Raw genomic sequence first — 6616 nt, forward strand, 5'->3', positions numbered from 1 at the left:
CTTTAGCAGTGTTCTCCTGTATTTCTTTAAGTGAGTTATTAAAGTCCTTCTTGATGTCCTCTACCATCATCATGAGATATGCTTTTAAATCCGGGTCTAGGTTTTCGGGTGTATTGGGGTGCCCAGGACTGGGTGAGGTGGGAGTGCTGCGTTCTGATGATGGTGAGTGGTCTTGGTTTCTGTTAGTAAGATTCTTACATTTGCCTTTCACCATCTGGTAATCTCTGGAGTTAGTTGTTATAGTTGTCTCTGATTAGAGCTTGTTCCTCCCGTAATTCTGTTAGCCTCTATCAGTAGACCTGGGAGATTAGCTCTCTCCTGAGTTTCAGTGGTCTGAGCACTCTCTGCAAGCAAGCTCTCCTCATGCAGGGAAGTAGCACAGATATCTGGCGTTTGGACCTGCGTCCTGGCAGAAGATGAAGGCCTGAAACAGGGCTTGTCCCAGAAGCTGTTAGCTTCTGTAGTCCACACTCTCACCTGGGCAGACTAGTCTCGAAGTGATTCAGGAACCAAGATGGTTTCCCCAGGTGCTCCAGCAAAGCCCACCAGGGCGGGGAGGACACCTGTCTTCTGGCAGGGATGGTGCCTGGATGTCTGGAGCCCGAAACAGGGTCTGCCTCAGTAGCTGTCCTCTAGGGACGTTAGGGGTGTCCTCCGACTCCTCGCCCAGGTGACCTGGTGCTGGCGCTGACCGGAAGGGACTTGTGACCCTGGTTTTCTGCTTCCCTAATGCTGTCTCAGGTCCAGCGGGATTGGAATGGAACAGAAGTTGTGTTCTACTCACCGGTGGTCCTAAGATCTTGTGGAGCGTCCTCTAGGGACCTTGGGGGGAGGGCGGGGAGGTGTCCACCAACTCTGTGCCCAAGGTGCTTCCTTAATGCTTCCTTAATGCTGTCTCAGGTACCATGCGATTGGAATGGAACAGAAGTTGTGTTCCACTCACTGGTGGTCTTAAGATCACGTGGAGAGTCCTCTGTGGACCTTGGGGGTGTCCGCCAACTCCGCACCCAAGGTGACCCGGTGCTGGTGCCAACTGGAAGGGACTTGTATAATCTTGTTTGTTAACTACAAGTATTTCCCTCTCCCAATTAAAACTGTAATTCAACACTGTCTCCTTCTTCCTCCTAGTAAAACAGTATGTTGGATATTAGTACGACTCAAGTCACTGATTTTTTTTTAAAACAAGGGCTTTGGGGTTTTTGGGTTTTTTATGTTTATTGTGTGTGTGCATTGTGAGCCACAGCCTCTGCAGTGTATGTGTAGGTCAGAGGGCAATCTGCAAAAGTCAGTTTTCTTCTGCTGCTTTGTGTTCTAGGTGTCAAAGTTTAGTCATTATTAGCAAGTTTCTTTGCTGTTAAACCACCCCACATGTTCTGGTTTTGATGTCATGACGAAAAAATATGTTTTTCTACTCCTGATTATCCAAAATCTCAAGTGTGGCCACTGGGCCTTTCACCAGCCTTCTCCAGTAAAACCCTTCTGATCTGTTCTGGACCCACACTGGAGTGCTACGCTGCCTTAACTCACTGTCGCATAGAATCAAGGTCGAGAGTCCTTTCAGACATTTAAGAATCTCACATACAGACTCGATTATCCACCCATCTTGCTGTGCTCACTGTTAGCTGCAGAATTTTGGGAGACGGAACTAAGAAACAGATTTTGAGGGAGAAAAGATTGGACTATAACCTCGAAGTTGGCTTTAAAAGACAAACACATTATTTTAACTTAAACTTTGTGTGTTTGGTATGGTCATCTCTAGAAAGTTGATGAATGTCAGCCACAAACATGTTAGTCTGAGGCACTGTTTAATTTACTTTACTAGAAATTGATGGGTTAATTTTCCTAGTTTAGAAATACATTTGTCACTGAAAATAGCAAGTAGACACCTAGGACTATCTGGTTTCAAGAGTTTTTTTTTTTTTTTCTCAGCTGATTATGTAACCCTCTACCTTAGTTCCTTTTCTGTCACTGTAGTAAGACATGATCAAGGCAGCTGTAGAAGAAGAAAGAGGACATTTGAGGTGTACAATTCCAGGAGGGTTTCTGGGGACTTCCTAGTTACTGTTAGTGCAAAAAAATGGACTTTTAAATGTATCTTTTCTCCTTTTTCTTCCCTCTCAAGCCTAGTAAAGGCCTCTCCATTGGGGTCATTGATTGCCCACATTGAGTGTAATAATGATAAGGTGCTTCCAAAACTTTTTTTTAAAAGCATTAGAATTTGCTGTCTTGATTTTTGCTGATATGAGGAACAAGACTGTCTTACCAATTTATGTCTCGTGACTTCTAGAAGGTAAATATGATGCATCATTGGCAGTTAAATTAACAAGACTGGATAGAGGTCTGGGTATTGATCCAGAGTACAAGCTTAGCCTTCAATAAAAAGAATAAAAGCCTCCCCTGTTTCAAGTCTTCAAATGATGTCATGCTTTTTGCTGAACCAAAGCTAGAAGAAATGAAGGAGCCTCTCTGTCCTGATGCTTTACAGAGTCTTCATTTCGGAAAGACTTCCAAAAACATTTTTAAGAATTCTGTGTGTTCTTATGTAAATGTGTATGCATGTTTTTGTGTGAATATGTGTGTGTGTGGAGGTCAGAGGTCACATGACCCTCAGTCTGCCTTGTTTGTTGAGGAGCCTTTAACTGGCCTAGAGTGCACTGCTTCTGCTAGGATGGCTGGCCATCTGTCTCTAGGGAACCTCCTGTCTCTACCTCTCCAATGCAGGGATTACAAGTGTGTGCCACCAGGCCTTGTTTTTTCATGTAGGTTCTGGGATTTGAATTCAGATCTTCACGCTTGTACAGCAAGCACTTTACAGACTAAACTCTCTCTCCTATCTCTCAGAGAGTCTTTAAAACAAATTTCGATTCTCATCTGGTTCACATGACATAATTTCAGTCCCAAAATAAATCCTAAACATGGAAGGGAAAATCAATGAGTCAAGAGGGTGAGGGTAAATTCTTCCATGAAGTCACCCTTCCTCATCACAGAGGGAAAAATCTTATAAACTCCTGGACTGTGCACATGAAACACAGGCAGATGCAGTTCTTTGGTAACCTAGGCATATATTTGACAGGGAACGGAAGCAAGGGTGTTTGGTGGGATGTTAGCCATGCTGTCTTAGCAGGCTTGAAATACTATTTGATCAAGGGACTGAGAGCACTTGATTGACATGGCTCAAGTCATATATGCTCTACGAGACCAAAGTTGCCCGAGCAGCTAAAGGCTAAGATAAGTAGCATGCTTCCATTGCACTGTCCTGTAAGTTGAGGATAGCAGGTGAACTCACACTGTTTGCAGGAGGTTATTTTCCCAGGTTGCTGTGGTTTGGGGCAGTTGATCTCATGAAGCCTCCTCCCACGCTGTCTGTGCACTGTGTGGGTTTCATGGGTTGTCAGAGGATTGGAACGCAATGCTCCTTTGGGGAATTGTGATTTGTTACCTTATCCACAGCCTTCTGAGCGATGCTTTTCATTTTTCTCCTGTTTTAACTTCCTAAGCCATAAGAGAATTGATGGAGAACGCAGGTTGCAGTGGCGGATGATAAGCCATCTACTCTTCCACTTCAAATCATAAATCCCAGAAAATTGTCCTGATTTTATTGTGCATTGTTTTTAAGAAGCTGATTGACAGGTCACCTTTTTTTTTTTTCAATCCTCCAAATCTTGCACTCTTTCTTTCTCACTAATCATTAATTCAGTCCTACCAACCAAAGAGGCCAGGTGTGTGCTGATTGGCCAGCCCTTCTCCAGTCGGATTGCTTCTTCCAATGTTACTGAATTCTTGCGCGCGCGCGCGCGCGCGCGCGCGCGCGTGCGCGCACACACACACACACACACACACACAAGCCTTGTGACTTCCCTCTGCCCAGTTGCCTTTCCCATTTCTATCTATCAACCTGAATCTGGCTTATCCTGCAATCCTTCAATCAAGTGGTACCACCCACAAACTTTACCAGACCCTGCCATCACCTGAATTTCTTGACCCCACCACAGCTAGTCACACAATACTTCAGAATGAAGCCAGAGGAACCTCTCTTCGGGTTTCTGAGTTTTAGAGAGTCCAGCTCTGACTCTCTTTATCCACAGACTTCTCCTTGATATAAAGGGTCCATGGAATTAAAGTCTCCAGCCTGATTGAAGCCTGAACTCTGACTTTCTCCTGTCTCCATCCTCTCTGGACAGGCATCACAGGTTTGTACTTGTCACTGCCAACAGGTGGCTCTCAGAAGGCCTGGACTTAGGGGTTTCAAATGCATTTGCATGGTCCTTGTAGACTCAGGGAGAGGAGAAGGGCAGCAGGTGTCCTTGGCCAGCCTTGTGACATCACTGTTTTCCCAAGTAAAATTTCAAGTTCAGCCTATGCTAGATTAAAGGCATATTTCTACTAAAGGCAAACCAAAAGTGTGCAAAAAAAAAAAATGGAACTCACAAGATTAATTTATTCATGCAATTAGTGGTGAGCATCAATCAGGACCACGTCAAAACACTCTTCAGAGAGCTGGTTTCAGCCTCATGAACAGCCTTGCTGGGTTTCACTGTTCCCTTTAAAACTTAGGAAGCCCAGATCCAGAAAAGCCTTTCAAGAGGTGGGGCTTTCTCCTCAGGTCTCCATGGCCACAGTCTCTTCACTTCACCTTCCAGGAGTCCAAGTCATCATGTCACCATGCTTTAAAGGGTGACTAGAGTGACTAAAGAGTGTGTGTAGTATCCACACAATGGACTTTACCCAGCCATAGGAACAAAATGATGTAATTTGCAAGAAATATATGGAACTGCCAATCATTGTGCTAAGTGAAATAAGCCAAATGCAGGATGTCAGTCGTTGCATGTGTGCAACTTGATCTATGAATATATATGTATAACATACATAAATATTACACATGACATGATTGTAGAATGTAAAATTATTTGGGAAAAAGTAGGGAACTAGAGCAAAGCTAATGGGGTGAATAGGGTCAAAGCACATGACATATTTGAATAAAAATGTCATGTTTATAAGCAATTATTTTGGATAATAAATATAAGCTGATAAGAGAATTAAGAGTAAGTAGCAGATGACTAGCTTCCCATTTGTCAGCTGGGGCTTAGCAACTGGAAGGCTTGTACTGAGCATTCGAGCTGCAAAGATTGAAATTCGAAAGCTGAGGAGGTTTGGAAACCTACCTGGTTGAAGTGAGTGGCCATTGTGGTTTGTGCAATAGCTAGTTAGTGTTTAGTTTGGACATCATCTCATGTGTTAGTCTTAGAGATTTAAGAATTCCAAAGATCTTAGTTCATGTTTCCCTCCATAACCTGTTTTCTTGCAGACAAAAACCACTTGCCTTATCTACCATGGAACAGATATTAATGAGAAGGGATATTCATGACAAAGGGTAAGAGAATACAAAACCAAACAATGGTTGTCCCTCTAGGGGATAAGACTCCCAAAGAGCAACTCCTCCACATTTATTACACAACGGGTGAAAGTCCTAGGGGTTCTAGAGCAGCCTCCTCCACATGGGGAGGGATCTTCTTCTCTAGGGTTGAAAGAGCTGAAGTTCTTGTCTGTGTGTCCACAAGGATTCCTCTGTGCTTGAAGTTTCTGAAAAAGCAAGCCACTTATGTATATACTCTTTAAATGCTACTAAATTCAAACAAATCAAACATAGTAGGTATTATGTCTCTAGGCTCGGGGTTGGTGAGATTTTACACATAAAGGAGAAAGAAATCTAAGTACTAGGTCTTCAATGTTCTAGGACCTCTGGTCTCATGTGGCTGTTTCTCTGAACTCTGTGGCATACTGCTATTAAAAAGTCTCTAAACGAGACACTGAAACTTATAGAGGAGAAAGTGGGGAAAAGTCTCAAAGATATGGGCACAGGGGAAAAATTCCTGAACATAACAGCAATGGCTTATGCTGTAAGATCCAGAATCGACAAATGGGACCTCATAAAATTGCAAAGCTTCTGTAAAGCAAAAGAAACAGTCAATAAGACAAAAAGGCCACCAACAGCTTGGGAAAGGATCTTTGCCAATCCTAAATCCAATAGGGGACTAATATCCAATAGGGGACTAATATCCAATATATAGAAAGAACTCAAGAAGATGGACTACAGAAAATCAAATAACCCTATTCAAAAATGGAGTTCAGAGCTAAACAAAGGATTCTCAACTGAGGAATACTGAATGGCTGAGAAGCACCTGAAAAAAATGTTCAACATCCTTAATCATCAGGGAACTGCAAATCAAAACAATCCTGAGATTCTACGTCACACCAGTCTGAATGGCTAAGATCAAAAATTCAGGTGACAGCAGGTGCTGGTGAGGCTGTGGAGAAAGATGAACACTCCTCCATTGGTGGTGGGATTGCAAGCTGGTACAATCACTCTGGAAATCAGTCTGGCGGTTCCTCAGAAAATTAGACATAGTACTACCGGAAGATCCAGCAATACCACTCCTGGGCATATACCCAGAAGATATTCCAACTTGTAATAAGGACACATGCTCCACTATGTTTATAGCAGCCTTATTTATAATATCCAGAAGCTGGAAAGAACCCAGATGCCCCTCAACAGAGGAATGGATACAGAAAATGTGGTACATTTACACAATGGAGTACTACTCAGCTATTAAAAACA

This window comes from Mus caroli, chromosome 14, assembly GCF_900094665.2.
Source record: "Mus caroli chromosome 14, CAROLI_EIJ_v1.1, whole genome shotgun sequence".
NCBI lineage: Eukaryota > Metazoa > Chordata > Mammalia > Rodentia > Muridae > Mus > Mus caroli.